This window comes from Aotus nancymaae, unplaced genomic scaffold, assembly GCF_030222135.1.
Source record: "Aotus nancymaae isolate 86718 unplaced genomic scaffold, 86718_ANA_hifiasm-v0.15.2.pri h1tg000011l, whole genome shotgun sequence".
Classification (NCBI taxonomy): domain Eukaryota; kingdom Metazoa; phylum Chordata; class Mammalia; order Primates; family Aotidae; genus Aotus; species Aotus nancymaae.
The window spans coordinates 22,973,762-22,993,429 of record NW_026988422.1 but is presented as its reverse complement, the minus strand read 5'-3'; the positions used below and the strand labels follow the sequence as shown (position 1 = coordinate 22,993,429).

The following is a 19,668-nucleotide window of genomic DNA, read 5'->3' as shown; positions in this document are numbered from 1 at the left end:
TAGAAAAACATTCTTTCTGGAAAAAAGTGTGTCATTTTTAAAAGGTGAAAAAGTTTTGTCATCCAGGCCAGGCACAGTGGCTCATACCTGTAATCTCAGCACTTTGGGAGGCTGAGGCGGGTGGATCACCTCAGGTCAGGAGTTTGAGACCAGCCTGATCAACATGGAGAAACCCAGTCTCTACTACAAATACAAAATTAGCTGTGCATGGTGGCACATGCCTGTAATCCCAGCTACTCGGGAGGCTGAGGCAGGAGAACTGCTTGAACCTAGGAGACAGAGGTTGCGGTGAGCCGAGATCACACCATCGCACTCCAACCTGGGCAATAAGAGTGAAACTCTGTCTCAAAAAAAAAAAGAAGAAAACAGAAAAGAAAAAGTTTTGTTTAATTCAAAGCTTATTTAAAGGTTATGTATAAAGCAAGGTAAAAAGAACCATGAAATAAGAGAGATGTAAAGAATGTTATAAAAATAGGCCAGGCACAGTGGCTCATACCTGTAATCCCAGAAATTTGGGAGACCAAGGCAAGCATATCGCCTGAGGTTGGGAGTTGGAGACCAGCCTGGATAACATGGTAAAACCCCATCTCTACTAAAAATACAAAAATTAGCGTGGTGTAGTAGCATGCGCCTGTAATCCCAGCTACTCAGGAGGCTGAGGCAGGAGAATCACTTGAACCCGGGAGGCAGAGGTTGCAGTAAGCCAAGATAACACCACTGCGCTCCAGCCTGGGAGACACAGTTACAGAGTGAGACTCCATCTCCCCCCAGCAAAAAAAACCCCACAAATTTTATATGATAAAGTTGTCTATAATTAAAGGGAAATTATAATTTTTCGAGATTTGGCTTGATGTAAAAAAAAAAATCTTATGGCTGGGTGCAGTGGCAGACCCCTGTAATCCCTACACTTTGGGCAGCTGAGGCAGGCAGATCACGAGGTAAGGAGTTTGAGACTAGCCTGACAATGTGGTGAAACCCCATCTCTACTAAAAATACAAAAATTAGCTGGGTGTGGTGGCATGCGCCCATAATGCCAGCTACTCAGGAGGGCTGAGGCAGAAGAATTGCTGAAACCCAGGAGGCGAAGGTTGCAGTGAGCTGAGATCACGCCATTGCACTCCAGCCTGGGGGACAGAGTGAGACTCTGTCTCAGAAAAAAAAAATCTTATACACTATATAATTGGTTACAACAGTGAAATTTTCTTAAGGGATTGCTTTACTCTTAATGAATTATAGATTTTTTTTTTTTTGAGATGTTGTCTCACTCTGTTGCCCAAGTGGAGTGCAATGGCACAATCATATCTCACTGCAACTTTTGCCTCCCAGGTTCAAGCAGTTCTTCTGCCTCAGTCTCCCAAGTAGCTGGGACTACAGGCACATGCCACTACGCCTGGCTAATTTTTTTGTATTTTTGTAGAGATGGAGTTTCACCATGCTGGCCAGGCTGGTCTTGAACTTCTGACCTTGTGATCTGCCCACCTGGGCCTCCCAAAATGCTGGGATTAAAGGCATGAGCCACTGCACCCAGCTGCTTTTAATTTTTTTAACTCAAAGTTCACCTTTATTGCATCTCACTGTTTTTGGTTTTCTCTCCCCTTTTAACCCTTTTAAAGGGCACAAAATAGTAATGCTCTCCTTCAACTCATTTTCAACTTATATAAATTTTTTTCCTTCAGTTCTATTTGTTGTGGCCTGATGCCAACAACTTTTTCCTTTCTTCCTTCCTTCCTTTCCTTTCCTTCCCTCCTTCCCTCCTTCCCTCCTTCCTTCCTTCTCTCTCCCTTTCTTTCCTTTTCTTTGTTTTGACAGAGTTTTGTTCTTGTCGTTCAAGGTGAAGTGCAATGGTGTGATCTCAGCTCACTGCAACCTCTACCTCCCGGTTCAAGTGATTCTCCTGCCTCAGCCTCCTAAGGAGCTGGAACTACAGACATGTGCCACCATGCCCAGCTAATTTTTGTATTTTCAGTAGAGACAGGATTTCACCATGTTGGCCAGGCTGGTCTCAAACTCCTGACCTCAGGTGATCCACCCACTTTGGCCTCCTAAAGTGTTGGGATTACAGGCCTGAGCCATCACACCCAGCCAGATGTAGTAATGTTAATAGTTCATTGTTACTTGAGGAGGGGACAAAAGGGAGAAAAGTGAGCCACTGTGCCCAGCCTATCAGGTGCTCTGGAATGCAGGTTTCTGATAACTTTGGAGATTGTGACATCAGAATAGAGGGAAAACTTTCAGGATTCATGGAGAGCTGAAATATTTATGAATATTAAGTAGAATAGGAATTAACTGCATGGACTGAACTGATAGAGGGCTGACGTACATCTTTTTGACTTTTTGCTTAAAACATTGCTGATCCTTTGTTTTGTTTTTTTCAGAATCAAGGCAATGTTTCTTTTGAGCTATTGACAACTTTTAACACGTTAGTATACTCCTCTGAACAAAATTTGGAGCATATTTATTTCTCTCTACCTGATTTCTCCAGAATTTGGAAGCTGTTTGTGAGCATTCTTAACTTATGGCAATACAGTTATTTACATAAGTGCAATAAGAATCTGTGTTCATTTGTAGTAGGACACACTTGGAGAAACTGGTTATTTTATCAAGTTATAAAATAACTTTGACTGGAATGGTGTATTTTCCTTTAACAAATCAAACTTGACTTATACAGCCAATAAAAACTCCTTGGGAAAACTGACCTGCTACCTTTGTCTACACAGTCCATATACAGGGTTCCTGGCCTGTGGTAAGTAAGGAATGTCACTTTCTGATAGGCCCCAGAGCCTCAAGTTTATCTTGGGCCCTTAAGAGAGGAATTTACCCAACTCATAGGTATTTGATGGTACAAGTCCATGGCTGGGCTCAGCTTTAAAAACTCTTATCTGACATTCCTTCTATGGAACAAAGTTTCATCGAAGCCAATGTGAAAGACAATGTAAAAAAATTGTTCTTGCTGCACTGTATACAAATAATCAGGCCAAGTGTAATGCAGCAAATCAGTCTCACTATGATTTGTCTTTAGTAAAAATTGGAAACTGGAGAGAGAAAAATTATGTTTCAAAAACTATAGTACACCTGTTGTTAGATTCTAGTCTTGCCTAATGTTTTTCTATTTTTATTATTTTCTACAGTTTGAACTGACTTTTAATATTTTTTGGCTACAAGTCTTCAAAATAATGTTTTCCCTTTTTTTTCTTATTTTTCCCCCATTTTTTTCTAATTCGGAGTCACTGAAAACTAAGCTGTGCTTTCTTAAAGCCCTGTGAACTGAAGCTAGACAGTAACCTGTTTACATACATAAGCCACTTTCAGAATAAAATAACAGTAACCCGTTTACATACATAAGCCACTTTCATACCTGCCTACTGATATATGGACTTCAGAGTAATGTAGCTTATTCAACAAACAAGCATTTATTGAGCACCAAAAACAAAGAAGAGTAATGTGGCTTATATTGATTTTCCAGGATTATTCTTTTGTTTTTAGTTTTTTCCCCCTTCCTCCTCCTATTTTCTCTTAATAAGACATGAAACTTTACAACCTGCTAAAAAGAGCTCTGCTAATAACTTAGGACCTACCTGTCTACCATCCTGGCCATGGGAGATCAGATGAAGCCTGAGACCAGAGACTCATTTTCTTCTAAAATGCTTTCTCCAAAATATTTTTCAAAAGAGAATGAGGGAAATGTGAGAGGAAAATAAATCTTGGAGTCCCCGAATCACTAAGCTAAAGGGAAAAGTCAGGTTGACGACTGTGTAGGGCAAACCCGCCTCCCATTTTATTCAAAGTCACCCCTCTGTTCACTGAGATAAATGCATATCTGATTGCCTCCTTTGGAGAGGCTAATCACATAACTCAAAAGAATGCAACCATTTGCCTCTTATTTACCTATGACCTGGAATCCCCCTCCATGCTTCAAGTTATCCCACGTTTCAGAACCAGTGTTCATCTTACATATGCTGACTGATGTCTAGTGTCTCCCTAAAATGTATAAAACCAAACTGTGCTATGAACAGCTTGGGCACATGTTGTCAGGATCTCCTGAGGCTGTGTCACTAGTGTGCATCCTCAGCCTTGGCAAAATAAACTTTCTAAATCAACTGAGGTCTGTCTCAGATACTTCACTCATGTGAAGTGGTGTCTCATTGTGGTTTTGCATTTCCCTAATGATTAATGATGTTGAGCATCTTTTCATTTGCTTATTGAGCATCTATATGTATTTCTTGAAGAAATGTCTATTTAAGTCCTTTGCCCATTTTTAAATTGGGTTGTCTTTTCAGTATTGAGTTTTCTGTTTTTTGGTTTTTTTTTTTAAATAGAGACAAGGTCTCAATGTTACCCAGGTTTGTGTTGAACTCTTGGGGCTGAAGCAATCCTCCTGCCTGAGCCTCTTGGAGTGCTGAGATTACAGGCATAAGCCACCCTATCCCCGGCCTTCAGTGTTGAATTTTAAAAGTTATTGATACATTCTGGATACTAGATTCTTATTAGATATACAATTTGCCAAGTTCTTCCTCCCATTCTTTGTGTTGTTTTTTCACTTTCCTTATGGTGTCTTTTAAAGTACAATAGTTTTTATTTTTGAAGTCCAATTTATCTCCTTTTTCTTTGGTCACTTGTGCTTTATGTGTTATATCTAAGAAACCATTGCCAAATCCAAAGTCACAGAAATTTACATCTATATTTTCTCCTGTGAGGTTTATGGTTTCAGCTTTTATTTAGGTATTTGATTCATTTTCATGTAACTTTGGTATATGTGTGAGGTAAAAAGGTCCAATTTCATTTTTTTGCATGTGGCTATCTAGTTGTCTTAGCATATAACTGACTTCTTAATAAATAGCTTGGTTGGAATCTGCTTGAGCAAATGAAAATAAATAATGTGTTTGATGAGTAAGAGCTACTGTTGTATTCATTGCAATGCTGAGTTTAGAATTCAGAAATGAAGGGCACTGTAGTGGGTAGAATAATGGCCCCCAAAGAGATATGTTCCTGTTCTAGAACCTGTGATTGTGATTTAATTTGGAAAAATAGGCCTTTGTAAGTATAACAATTAAGGATTTAGAGGAGATCATCCTGAATTATTCAGGTGGGCCCTAAATCTAATTAAAAGTGCCCTTATAAGGGACACATAGAAGAGAGACAGATGGAGAAAGCCTTGTGAAGATGGAGGCAGAGACTTGGAGTTATGCCACTAGAAGCTAAGGAATACCTGGGACACTAGAAGCTAGAAGAGGCAAGAAAAGATACTTCCCCAGGGCCTTTGAAGGGAGCTTAGACCCTGATTTAAGACTTCTGGCCTCCAGAATGGGGAGAAAACATTTTGATTGGGCTAAGCTATCAGATGTATGGTAGTTTGTTACAGCAGTCCTAGAAAACTAAAACAGACACTTTTGAATGATTATACAAAAGATGAGTATGGGCTGGGTATGGTGGCTCATGCCTGTAATCCAAGCACTTTGGAAGGCTGAGGCAGGTGGATCACTTGAGGTCAGAAGTTCGAGGTCAACCTGCTAACATGGTGAAACCCTGTCTCTACTAAAAATACAAAAATTAGGTGGGTGTGGTAGTGCACGCCTGTAGTCCCAGCTACTAGGGAGGCTGAGGCAGGAGAATTACTTGAACCGAGGAGGTGGAGGTTGCAGTGAGCTAAAATGGTGCCATTGTACTCCATCCTGGGCAACAGAGTAGGAATAGGTCCCCCCACCACAAGAAAAACAAGCCATTCCTGAAGCTATCACATGCTTCATCATACCTCAAAAGAAATTCTTTCAGCCGGGCCCAGTGGTTCATGCCTGTAATCCCAGTACTTAGGGAGGCCAAGGCGGGAGAATCACCTGAGGTCAGGAGTTTGAGATCAGCCTGGCCAACATGGTGAAACTCTGTCTCTATTAAAAATACAAAAGTTAAGGCCGGGCATGGTGGCTCACGCCTGTAATCCCAGCACTTTGGGAGGCCAAGGCGGGTGGATCACGAGGTCAGGAGTTCAGGACCAGCCTGGCCAAGATGTTGAAACCCTGTCTCTACTAAAAATACAAAAATTAGCTGGGTGCGGTGGCATGTGCCTGTACTCCCAGCTACTCAGGAGGCTGAGGCAAAAGAATTGCGTGAACCTGGGAGGTGGAGGTTGCAGTGAGCTGAGATCATGCCATTGCACTCCAGCCTGGGTGACAGAGTGAGACTCCATCTCAAAAAAAAAAAAAAAAAAATACAAAAGTTAGCCAGGTGGTGCATGCCTGCAATCCCAGCTACTCGGGAGACTGAGGCAGGAGAATTGCTTGAACCCATGTTAAATACAGTAAGAAGTTCTTCAGGGTTTAGCTTGTTTAAGTTTCCTTGTTCTTTGTTCCCTGCTTTCAAGGCCAGACTTCATTATCCCTGTGTCTCCCTGCTCTGGTCTCAGTAAACAGCTTCCCCACCAGTCCTTATCCATAGGGCCCACATTCCACTCACTCTGAAAATTACCCCTCCTGCCGCAACAGTTTCTCCTGCTGAAACTGTCCTTCCTGCCAGTGAAACCCCCTTCCTGTACCCTTCAAATTAGCCAGCTGGAACCAGTTTAGATTGTGCAGTCCAGTTCCAGCCAATAGAGACAGGACACAGTAGTAGAAACCCATTGCATTAGGAATAAAAACCTCCACTTTTCTTTGTTTGTGGTGCTCTCACCATTGTTCCATCCACAAGATGCACTCTTCTATAGAATTAAATTTGCCTTGCTGAGAAAATTTATGTTTGAGTGGTAGTTCTTTTGCAGCACCAAAAATTTGTTTCTAACAATTTGGTGGCCCTCTACAGGGATCCCATTCTCCTCCAGGAAGGGTTCTGGTCCTCTCCCGTGAGGAGGCATGCCCTGCTGCCTTGTTGCAGTGGCCTCAGGAATAAAGAATCAAGACCCATTTGGTATGACGAATAAACCTGGACTCTCAGCAATGTGGGGAGAAAATGTGTGACCAGGTAACTGTGTGCACAGAACAAGGTAAGAAATGCTACGGGAGCTGGTAAAGTATTTCCTTGGTAATTGGGATCAAGGTAAGAAAAGCTGCGGGGGTGGTGAAATATTTCTTGGTCGGGACAAGGTAAGAAAAACCATGGGGGCGGTGAAGTAGTCCTTGGTTGGGACATACCAAGGCAAGAAAAGCTGTCGGGGCAGTTAAGTATTCCTTGGTCGGGGTATCTTGTAGGATGAAAATATGTGAATGAGATGCACAATTAAGTGCAAAGCAAGTGTTGAGTCCTGATCTGTGGTTCCACGGTCACCTCATACGGTTTAGGGTGGACCTCCTGTAAAGGAGTCCAGGTTGGTGGTTTATACAAACCCACCAATGCCAAGAGAAACTTAATGTTTCCACGAGGGCAGTGGCTAGAGAAGGACAAAGCACAAGTAGAAGAGGTGAGAAATCTCTCGTAGGGGGATTGAGCCTCACACAAACCTCTGCTAGTAGGGAAGGCAAGAAATTTCCAGTAGGGGAAATTGAGACTTACTCCAAAAGGCAAGAAATCTCCAGTAGGGGAGATTTAGCCTCACTGCAAAGCCATCAAGATGGGAAATACTCCAAGTAAGGTAAGGGATAAAAAGGATAAAGCTAACAACAGTAATATTCCCCTGATAGTCCCCTAAGCCTAACGTCAAAATATTAGAAGGATAATGAAAAGACCTTAGAAAAATTATAATTAAAAGAATTTGAGACTCTGTACCTCCCCATCCAAAACATTACAAAAGCTTTCAATATACAACAAGGAAAAGATAAAAGACCTAAAAAAATTCCTCGACAGACTCTTAAGAGCAAATGAGAAAATATGCAGGTCTAGAATTACAAGACCCCTCTGATGAGAGATGTTAAAGCTTCATTTTGTAACCAATAGTTGGCTAGATATTAACAAGGAATTATGAAAGATAGATAACTGGAGAGGTAGACCTATAGAAGAGCTTCTAAGAGAAGCCCAAAAAGTGTATGTAAGAAGAGAGAAAAACAAAAGCAAAAGGCAAAAATTCCACTGTCCACCATAGAACAAAATACCCAGAGGACCAGAACCTATAAAGAACCTAGACCCCCACTCTCCAGGCAATACAAAAGGTATGAAACAGTAAAGCCAGGAGACTCAAAGGTAGGGAAAAAAAGAGAGAACAAATGTTTCAAATGTGGAAAATTAGGTCACTTTAAAAGACAATGTCCTGAATGAGAAAAGGAAGAAAAAGTCATCCCACTTACAACTTTTGAAGAAGACTAGGGAAGTCGGGGGATCTATCTTTTTTTTTTTTTGAGACGGAGTTTCGCTCTTGTCACCCAGGCTGGAGTGCAATGGCGCGATCTCGGCTCACCGCAACCTCCGCCTCCTGGGTTCAGGCAATTCTCCTGCCTCAGCTTCCTGAGTAGCTGGGATTACAGGCACGTGCCACCATGCCCAGCTAATTTTTTGTATTTTTAGTAGAGACGGGGTTTCACCATGTTGACCAGGATGGTTTCGATCTCTTGACCTCGTGATCCACCCGCCTCGGCCTCCCAAAGTGCTGGGATTACAGGCGTGAGCCACCGCGCCCAGCCGGATCTATCTTTTTTTATCTTGAGTCCCACCAAGAACCTTTGATAAATTTAGAAGTGGGACCTAAACTTGAGCTTATTACCTTTTTAATCAGAAGAAGCTAGCTCCTCAGTTTGTTATCTTCCATCTAATATAACTTGTTCACAAGAATAACTTCTTTTATCTCAGGGGTAAAAGGAGAAGAGTTTAGAGCAAAAATCTTAGAAGAGACAGAAGTAAAATATAAAAACCCATCAGCTGGTATTAAATTTCTGTTATTCTGGAAGCAGAGACAAATCTATTAAGAAGAGATTTAATGCTAAAATTAGGCTTAGGCCTCCAAATACATCATGGGAAATTCCTCCCCTCCCTAAACTTGCTCACCACCACAGACAAAAAACACATTTATCTTGAGGTATGGTCAAAGATGAGAATTGAGGAAAGTTACAGATTCCTCCAATTCAAGTTAAATGAAAAACTCCTAGGGAAGTAGTAAAGAGAAAGCAATACCCTATTCCTTTAAAAGCCAGGGTACATTTAAAACCTGTAAGGTCTTTTCCCTGATGGACTTCTTGAAACCTGTGTTTCTCCCTATGACACTCCAATACTGCTTGCTTGTAAAGAAGCCAGATGGGTCATACTGGTTAGTGCAAAACCTTAGAGCTATTAATCAGTCCAGAGCACTCACCCTGTTGTTACTAGTAACTGCCCCTGTCCTAGCTTTACCCTCCCTAAAACTGCTCATTCATCTCTTTGTCAATGTAAACAAAAGAGTAGCCTTAGGAGTACTTACTCAAAATCACAGGGGTCACCAGCAGCCCAAAGCCTTTTCATCAAAAATTCTTGGCCCTGTAACCCAAGAGTGGCCTAAACATATTTTATCTGTAGCAATGACAGCCCTACTAACAGAACAGAAGCAGGAAATTAACTCTTAGAAGGAACCTCACTGTCAGTACACCTCACCAAGTCAAAAGTATCTTTAATCAGAAGACAAAAAAGTGGCTTACTAACTAAAGAATTTTAGAGTACAAAGCTATCCTGTTAGAGAGAAATAATTTAACACTAACCACCAATAATTCACTTAACCCAGCAGGTTTCCTAACTGGGAATACACATTTAAAGAGACCTGAGCATGAGTGTTTACATTTAATTGATTATCATACTAAAGTTAGACCCAATTTAAGAGAGATCCCTTTCAAATGGGGTAGCATGTATTTATAGATGGCTCTTCCTGGGCAATTGAAGGAAAAGACATAGTGGGTAGTTGATGGGGAAGCCCTTATAAAAGTAGAGTCAGAAAAACTACCCAATAATTGGTCTGACCAACATGTGAATTGTCTGCATTAAATCAGGCCTTAAAGCACCCTCAGAACCAAAAAGAGACTATTTATACTAATTCCAAATATGCCTTCAGGGTAGCTCACACCTTTGGAAAAATTTTGACTGAACAAGGTCTTATTACTAGCAAAGGCCAATACCTGGTCCACAAGGAATTAATCACCCAAGTATTAGAAAACCTCCAATTGCCAAAAGAAATCACGATTGTCCATGTCCCAGGATATCAAAGAGGTATCTCTTTTAAAAGCCAGGTAAACAACCTTGCAGATCAAATAACCAAATCAAGCTTTTGTTTCCTCTAAAACGTCTGTTTTTCACTTAACCCCTGGCCTTCCTCCCCCAACTGCAGGTCCCATCTTCTCTCCCATTGAAAAAGAGAAATTAATAAAAATGGGGCCAAAGAAAATTCAGAAGGGAAATGGATGTTACCAGATCAAAGAGAAATGTTATCTAAACCGCTCATGAGAGAACTCTTGCATCTGCATCAAGGGACTCATTGAGGACCTCAGGCTATGTGTGATGCTGTCCTTAGGGTTTACAGATATATAAGAATTTACACTTTGGCAAAACAGGTTGCAGATAGTTGCTTAGTATGTAGTTAAGACTACTAAGCAGACCCTCAGAAAACCACCTCTTGGGAGAAGGGATCCAGGATTAAGACCGTTCCAAAGTATCCAAGCTGATTACACCAAGAGGCCCCAAATGGTCATCTAAAGTATTTACTAGTAATAGTAGATCACCTTACTCACTGGGTAAAAGGTATTCCCTTTTTAAGTACAACTGCTAATAATGTAGTCAAGGCATTAGTCAAAAATATACTCAGGTTTGGATTAACAGAAAACATTGATTCAGGGCTGGGCATGGCAGCTCACGCCTATAATCAGCATTTTGGGAGGTCGAGGGGGCCGATCACCTGAGGTCAGGAGTTCGAGACCAGCCTGGCCAACATGGTGAAACCCCATCTCTACTAAAATAAAAAATTAGCCGGGTGTGGTGGCATGCACCTGTAGTCCCAGCTACTCAGGAGACTGAGGCAAGGGAATACTTGAACCTGGGAGGCAGAGGTTGCAGTGAGCCAAGATCATGCCACTGCACTCCAGTCTGGGCAACACAGTGAGACTCTCTCTCAAAAAGAAAAAAAAGAAAGAAAACATTGATTCAGATAATGGGACTCATTTCACTGCACATGTCCTTAAGAAATTAGCCCAGGTACTGGATATAACATGAGAATATCATACTCCCTGGCACCCACCTTTACCAGGAAAAGTGGAAAAATGAACGAAATTCTAAAAAGCCACCTAACCAAGTTAGTCTTAGAAACTCGGTTGCCATGGACTAGCTGCCTTCCCATTGCTCTGTTGAGAATCCAGACTGCTCCTTGGAGAAATGTTGGCTTATCCCCTTATGAAATGTATAGTTTGCCCTGTTTGCACTCCACTGCTGACATTCCCACATTCAAAACAAAAGATCCATTTCTCAAAAATTATATAACTTGGTTAATCTTCCATGTTCTCTTTCCTTAGAACTAAAGCACAGGCACCACTCCTAGAGTTTCCAGTACACCAACATCAGCCTGGGGACCAGGTTATCAAAAGTTGGAGGGAAGGAAAACTTCCCAGCCACCCACACTGCAGTTCAAACAGCAAAATGAGGATGGACTCATCACACCCAGGTCAAAAGAGCACCACTCCCTCCAGAATCATGGATAGCTCTTCCAGGGCCAACTCCAACCAAGCTAAAGCTAAAATGGTTTTGATCCTATTACGTTGGATCTCTTTCTTTTCCCCTCCTATTACTAGTCCTCTTATTAGTGTAACTAGGTCAAGTTCACTCCAAACTACTACTGTTAATGCTTATGATTCCCTGTGGAGATTTGCCAAGCCAGAGGCAACGCTCCACTTCAGAAGAGTATCTTTGTCCCTCCTGGCTCTCCTCAGACTGAAAATCTGTTAACTGGGGTAAGTTAGTTTGGGAAGAGTTTGACGAAGATTCCAGTATAAACTGGGAATCTTGTCCTCCTAGAGCAGAGCTTCTCTGCCAAAGTTGATCCAATGCTCTAAAAAATACTGAAGACCAAGGATGAACCACCCCAACCAGTACTTGCAGTTTATGAAAACCATATATTTGGCCAGGCATGGTGGCTCATGCCTGTAATCCCAGCACTTTGGGAGGCCGAGATGGGTGGATCACCTGAGGTCAGGAGTTCAAGACCAGCCTGACCAACATGGAGAAACCATGTCTCTACTAAAAACAAAATATTATCCAGACGTGGTGGCGCATGCCTATAGTCCCAGCTACCCAGCAGGCTGAGGCAGAATCGCTAGAACCAGGGAGAATCGCTTGAACCCAGGAGGCGGAGGTTGCGGTGAGCTGAGATTATGCCATTGCACACTAGCCTGGGCAACAAGAGAAAAACTCCATCTCAAAACAAAACAAAAACCCTCACATATTCATTTTATTAAAGGAGTTACCCCTCCCAATTGTTAGTTGAACCAATATAATCCAGTACAGATTTCCATCTCTGCTCCCCAGAGTTCTTGCCCTTCATTAAGCTGTTTCTGTGGTATGGGAACAGAAGTCTCAGGGAAGGACCCCATAAGATCCTTTGAAGTGTGCTTCATTGGCTGGGTGCTGGTGGCTCATGCCTGTAATCCCAGCACTTTGGGAGGCCAAGGTGGGTGGATCACGAGGTTAGGCGTTCAAGACCAGCCTGACCAACATGGTGAAACCCTGTCTCTACTAAAAATGCAAAAATTAGTCGGGCATGGTGGTGGGTGCTTGTAATCCCAGCTACTCAGGAGGCTGAGGCAGTGAATTACTTGAACCCAAGAGGCAGAGGTTGCAGTGAGCAGAGATTGCGCCACTGCACTCCAGCCTGGGCGGCAGAGTGAGACTCTGTCTCAGAAAAAAAGAAATGCGCTTCATTGCTTCCCCACTTCCTGCACCCCCTTCTCCTTCTCCTACATTCTCTGCAAACCGAACCTTTTCTTGTTACACACCCAATGATAAACCAAAGTAGCTGTTGTAAAGATTAAAGATTTAAAACAAACTATAGCAATTGAAACAGGGTATCAGGACACAAATGCTTGGCTGGAATGGATTAAATATTCTGTTTGCACACTATAAACAAAAGCGACAGTTATGCTTGTGCGATAGGCAGGCCAGAGACCCAAATTGTCCCCTTTCCACTGGGGTGATCCTCTCACGACTGGGCATGAGCTGTATGGTAGCTCTCTTCCAGAACTCCACAGTCTGGGGCAATGAGTCATGGGAGACTCTTTCACTGCTCTTCCCTGAGATCAAGAGCCCTGTGGGTCAGCCTCTGAGGGCCATCTGGCCTTTAGCCCCTGATATTAACTTCACTTCATGCCTTTCATGGCAGGGGGGAACGTTAGCATTCCTTGGAGACTTAACAGGGTGCAGTGAAACCAAGCCTTTTCAAGAGCTCACCAATTACTCTGCCCTTATTCATCCCCGAGCAGATGTATGGTGGTATTGCAGTGGACTATTGCTGAGTACTCCGCCAAATAATTGGAGTGGCACATGTGTTCTAGTCCAATTGGCTGTCCCTTTCACCCTAGCATTCCATCAACACAATAGGAAAGAAAATCTCAAAAGAAGTGCCCCACATGGGTTCTTTGACCCTCCATGTTTACACAGATGGTATTTGAGTTCCACAAGGATTACCAGATGAATTCAAAGCCTGGGATCAAATAGCAGCAGGATTTGAATCAATATTTTGGTGAGTAACTGTTAATAAAAATGTGGATTGGATAAATTACATTTATTATAATCAGTAGTGGTTTATTCATTACACCAGGGATGCTGTCAAAGGAATAGCACAACAATTGGGGCCTACTAGCCAGAGGGCCTGGGAAAACAGAATGGCCCTAGATACTATATTAGCCGAAAAAGATGGTGTTTGTGTTATGATTAAAACTCAGTGTTGTACCTTCATCCCAAACAACACTGGCCCTAGTGGGAGCATAACAAGGGCCTTACAAGAACCCACTTTATCCAATGAATTAACTAAAAATTCTGGACTAAACATCCCTTCACAATTTTTTTTAAATTACATTTTAGGTTTTGGGGTACATGTGAAGAACATGCAAGATTGTTGCATAGGTACACACGTGGCAGTGTGATTTGCTGCCTTCCTCCCCTTCACCTATATCTGGCAATGCTTCCCATGCGATCTCTCCCCAACTCCCCACCCTTCACAATTTTAATGGGAAAATTGTTCAGCAAATGGAAGGGACTTATGTCCTTAATCCTCCCCTCTCTTGCCACTGGAATAGGGTTGCTTATTCTTATAGGATGGTGTGTTATACCCTGTTCCCTAGGATTAATGCAAAGGCTTATTGAAACAGCTCTCACCAAAACCTCCCTCAATCCTCCTCCTCCTCCTTATTCAAATGAGCTTTTTCTTTTAAAAGACCAAATAGAACAACAGAGTCTAATTATGTTAAAAAGGTTTGAAGAAGTATTATAAAAATTAAAAAGGGAGAATTGTTAAATACAGTAAGAAGTTATTCTTGATTCAAAGGTTTAGCTTGTTTAAGTTTTTTGTTTCCTGCTTTCAAGGCCAGACTTCCTTACTCTGTGTCTCCCTGCCATGGTCTCAGTAAGCAACTTCCCTGCCAGTCCTTATCTATAGGGCCCACATTCCACTCACTCTGCAAATTACCCCTCCTGATGCAGTGGTTCCTTCTGCTGAAACTGTCCTTCCCGCCAGTATATCTCCCTGCCTGCACCCTTCAGATTAGCCAACTGGGACCAGTTTAGATTGTGTGGTCCAGTTCCAGCCAACAGAGACAGGACACAGTAGTAGAAACCCATTGCATTAGAAATAAAAAACCTCTGCTTTTCTTTGTTCACAGTGCTCTTGTCATTGCTCCATCTGTGAGACGCACTCTTCTATAGAATCAAATTTGCCTTGCTGAGAAAATTTATGTTCGAGTGCTATTCCTTTTGTGGCACCAGAAATTTGTTTCTAACAAGCCGGGAAGTGGAGGTTGCAGTGAGCTGAGATCATGCCACTCCACTCTAGCCTGAGTGACAGAGTGAGACTCCGTCTCAAAAAAAAAAAAAAAAGAATCCTTTTGTATCTCACACACTGAGATATGTTAACACGTTATCAAGGAAGAACGATGAAAACTTCCAATATTTTAAAATAGAATGGGCTGGGCATGGTGGCTCACACCTGTAATCCTAACATTTTGGGAGGCTGAGGCCTACAGATGGCTTGAGCCCAGGAGTTTGAGACCAGCTTGGGCAACATGGTGAACATTAGCTACCATGCTTGTCTAATTTTTGTACTTTTAGTAGAGATGGGGTTTCACCATGTTGGCCAGGCTGGTCTCAACTCCTGGCCTCAAGCAATCCACCTGCCTCAGCCTCCCAAAGTGCTGGCATTACAGGCATGAGCCACCATGCCCAGCCTATGACTTATTTTCTCAAAAAGTACAGAATACTTGAAATAGTAAGAATCATTTTAAAAATGTTAATTTTTTGAAATACACTGTTTGCTTAAGGGGTAATATGTGCCCGTCTCTACAAAAAATTAGCTAGACATGGTGGTGCATGCCTGTAGTCTCAGCTACTCAGGAGGCTGAGGTGGGAGTATCACTTGAGCCCAGGGAGGTCAAGTCTGCAGTGAGCCATGATCACACCAGTGCACTCCAGCCTGAGCAACAGAGTGAGACCCTGTCTCCAAAAAAAGGAAAAAAAAAATGTTCTAAATGGTTTAGGCATGTGCTTGCTTAGAGATAGGCTCTAGGGGATAGGCTCTTGGGTAGTTTGTGGAAGTCCCAGTCCTGTTTAGAATACAGGTCAATCAACTAAAGGAACATATTCATTGTAGAAAATTTCAGAAATTTTTATACATCACTGAGAATCAGAATGATCACATTATTATTGAAAAGAGAAAGCATGTGCAATGAAAACTGTAGCAAATGATAGTAACTATAACTGACTGTGGAATATGAAGTGGAGAATATGAACCACTTCTCATTTGATGTTGACTCACAATTGATCTGTTGACCACTGAAATGAAAGCATTTCTATAATTTAGAAAATATATTTTTAAGGAGATTTTGTGTTTAAACAAACATCTAGATTATGTGTTTCTAATGCTTGACACTACTAGAGAGGGAAAGGATGTGGGAAGTCCAGTTACCCTGGCAATTCAGAGAGTGGTGAGCACTCCTTCATCATTTAAATATAAAATAGAAGTCCCAAAGTTTTCCTAATCAAGATCAGAAAGAAGTAATCAACAGAGAAATACTGGGCTTTATAGGCTTCATTGTTCAGCAGAAACCCTCAGTTTTGGTTCGATATGCACGTTTTCTTTCTGGGGACACCTGTAATTTCTCTAATAATAGCACTAGCAAAGCTGCTTTTGCTGTGTCACCAGCATACTTTGCTGTTACAAAAAAATCTCATTTGTTTTGTTCTTTCTTGGAATATTTTATAGAGCAGCGTGCTATTTTTGATGTGTGTGTTTCTGTGTCTATATTTTTCTGCTTATAAAGTTTTTTGCATCTAGGTATTTTTCCAGGAAAAATATTAAATTTTGATCCAGTTAAGCAAAACATTGTCAACACTTTTTTCATTGGCAGCAATAACCTCTTTTGTACTTTTTATTTTTATATATTCATTTTTTGAGACAGAGTCTTGCTCTGTCTCCCAGGATGGAGTACAGTGATGTGATCTCAGCTCACTGCAACCTCTGCCTTCCAGGTTCAAGCGATTCTCCTGCCTCAGCCTCCTAAGTAGCTGGGATTACAGGCACGCACCACCTTGACTGGCTAATTTTTAAATTTTTTTGTAAAGAGAGGTTTTAACCATGTTGGCCAGGGTGGTTTTGAATTCCTGGCCTCAAGTTATCCACCTGCCTCAGCCTCCCAAAGTGGTGGGATTAAAGGTATGAATCACCATGCCCAGCCTATTACTTCTGATTATCTCAAAAATAACAGAATACTGGAATAGGAAGAATCATTTAAAAATGTTAATTTTTGAAATACACTGCTTAAAGGGTGATATGTGGACATAAGAATTTTCCTCAAGTAGACTGTGGAATCATAATTTTATAATGCCCCAGTTGATAGCACAAGAGTCCTAACAAAATAGAAAGGCAATTAAAGGAAGCTACACTTTTTGATTTATGCAACCTGGATTGTATTTGTGGTCTATACTAGATATATTCCAGCTCTATATCACAACACAAAATTTCCTCAAAGCTAACAAGCCCAGATATCAATTAAATAGGCTGGTAAACAGATAGGCCAACATAAAGTATAATTCATTAATTAATCACCATCAGCCAGCCACCTACTGGATAACTATATTTCTAGCAAACAGAGAGAATTTCTCCTGAATAACTGAGGTCTTGCAAGAGTTAATAAATTAGGCCAAGAGTGGTGGCTCATGCCTGTGATCCCAGCTAGGCAGGCAATCACATGAGGTCAGCTGTTCAAGACCAGCCTGGCCAACATGGTGAAACCCCATCTCTACTAAAAATACAAAAATTAGCCAGGCGTGGTGATGGGTGCCTGTAAACCCAGCTACTTGGGAGGCTGAGGCAGGAGAATCGCTTGAATCCAGGAGGTGGAGGCTGCAGTAAGCCAAGATTGCACCGTTGCACTCCAGCCTGGGTGACAGAGTAAGACTCCGTCTCAAAAAAAAAAAAAAAAAGAAAGGAAAAAAAGAGCTAACAAATTATTTGTAAAGAGGAAAGTATATTCAATTGATGGATAAGATGCAGTATATATAATTACCTTGACTTTATAAATAGTAATTAGCTCTGGAAAGATACATATGGACAGAATTGAAGCATTAGGACTATAGCCTAATGCAAGGTAATGCAATCATTAAACCACCAGAAATGACAACTGTTTATTTATTTATTTATTTATTGGAGATGGCGTCTCACTGTATCACCCAGGCTGGAGTGCAGTGGCACAATCTCGGCTCACTGCAACCTCTGCCTCCTGGGTTCAAGCAATTCTCCTGCCTCAGCCTCTCAAGTAGCTGGGATTACAGGCACCCACCATCACATCCAACTAATTTTAATTTTTTTAGTAGAAACAGTTTCACCATGTGGCCACGCTGGTCTCGAACTCCTGGCCTCAAGTGATCTGCCTGCCTCAGCCTCCCAAAGTGCTGGGATTACATGGGTGAGCCACCATGCTTGGCCGAAATGACAACATTTTAGCATTATACTTTTTTTAAAGAATATACAGTTATTTCACATATTTTCAATTTTATAATAACTTTATCATAGTTTAGTGGTTTTTAAAATAGTTCAGTAGTTTGAGGGCTGAATTTCTTCCCTCATAATGAAAATCTAGTATTATAATAAAGATAAAGCGAATTCTTCAGGATACTGCAAAAAAGGCAATTCTTCTCTTAAAATTAATGTTTCAGAAGACTCTTGACTGCTGTTGACATCCAGATCAACAGACACATGTAATCTTTGGAGAAAACATGTTCAAACTCCTAAAAGCACATTCATACCGGTGCTTTAGAGATCACTTCTTTGATGGGGGTACTGTGAAGTTACTCCTCTAAAAATATGCAAATGCCAGTAGAAGGTGGTGCTACACTTTTTTGTTTGTTTTGAGACAGGGTCTCACTTCGTTGCCCGGGCTAGCATGCACTATTGCAATGGTGGCTCACTGCAGTCTCCACCTCCTAGGTTTAAGCAATTCTCCTGCCTCATCCTCCCTTCAAGTAGCTTGGACTACAGGTGTGCACCACTGTGCCTGGTAGATTTTCTTTTTTCAGTAGAGAGCAGGTCTCACTATGTTGCCCATTTGGTGTTATACTCTTCAAGCTTGATTATTTGGTGGAAGAGGCCTTTTTTTTTTTTTTTTTTGAGACAGTATCTTGCTCTGTCACTCAGGCTGGAGCGCAGTGGTGTGATCTCAGCCTCCCATGTTCAAGTGATTCTTGAGCCTCAGCCTCCCGAGTAATGGGGATTTCAGGTGTGTGCCACCATGCCTGGCTTACGTTTTTGTTTTTAGTAGCTATGGGGTTTCACCACGTTTCCTGGCTGGTCTTGAAGTAGGTAGGATGTTTCCTTGACCCCTTTGCAGGTTTTCAACAGGGTTGCCTCATTCACTCAGCCTGCTGCTCTCAACTCCTCATAGGAGGGAGCATATGAGCGAAAGAGGTGAGAACTGGAGTGCATGAGTGCTGGAACTATCTGTCCACTTTGGTGCTGGTAGGGGCGAACTCCACTCACTTGGACCTGCTGTGTTCCACCCCTGATGGGAGGGAGTATGCAGGTGAGCAGGTGCAGGAGCTGGAGTGAGTGCTTTTGAGGCCCCATGGCAGCAACTGTGGGGGTTGGGGGGTGGTGCCTACAACCCCTGAAGCCTCAGAGGGCATGTTACAGTGCTCTTTTAGCTCTGCCGTCTATGGACAGCTCAAGTGTTAACAACTCAGTGGGCCCTTTTGGATCTGCACTTGTGGCTTCTTGTCCGGCATCCAGGAAAAATGAGGTCACACAAATTTAAGGATGGTAAATGCAGGAGATTTTATTGCTGACTAAGTCACTGAGAGCTAAAAGGGAATGGGGGATAGGTATTCTTCCCCTGTAGTCCGGCCGCCATCAAGCTGTTACTCTGAAGTCAAGCCACTTCCCTCCGATGTCCAGCTTCTTCTCTCTGCTGGCCGAGTCTGGGCATTTATAGGCACAGGATGAGGGGGCAGGGCCATGGGTGGTTTAGGAAAAGGCAACATTTGAGTGGGAAAACAGGGATGGAAGTTCTCACTTTGGGCCGCAGTCTCAGACTTTTCGGCTTGAGGGTG

General features: G+C 42.1%; 1 long non-coding RNA gene across 2 annotated transcripts in view; it reads left to right on the top strand.

Moving 5' to 3' along the window:
- Positions 1 to 14,915, top strand: part of LOC105728206 (uncharacterized) — a 69,494-nt gene extending 54,579 nt beyond the window's left edge. For both annotated transcript variants that reach the window (XR_001109976.2, XR_001109974.2), the window contains exon 5: positions 6,790 to 14,915. This is a non-coding gene — a long non-coding RNA (uncharacterized LOC105728206). The remainder of the gene's footprint in view (positions 1 to 6,789) is intronic.
- Positions 14,916 to 19,668: the final 4,753 nt, after the last annotated feature.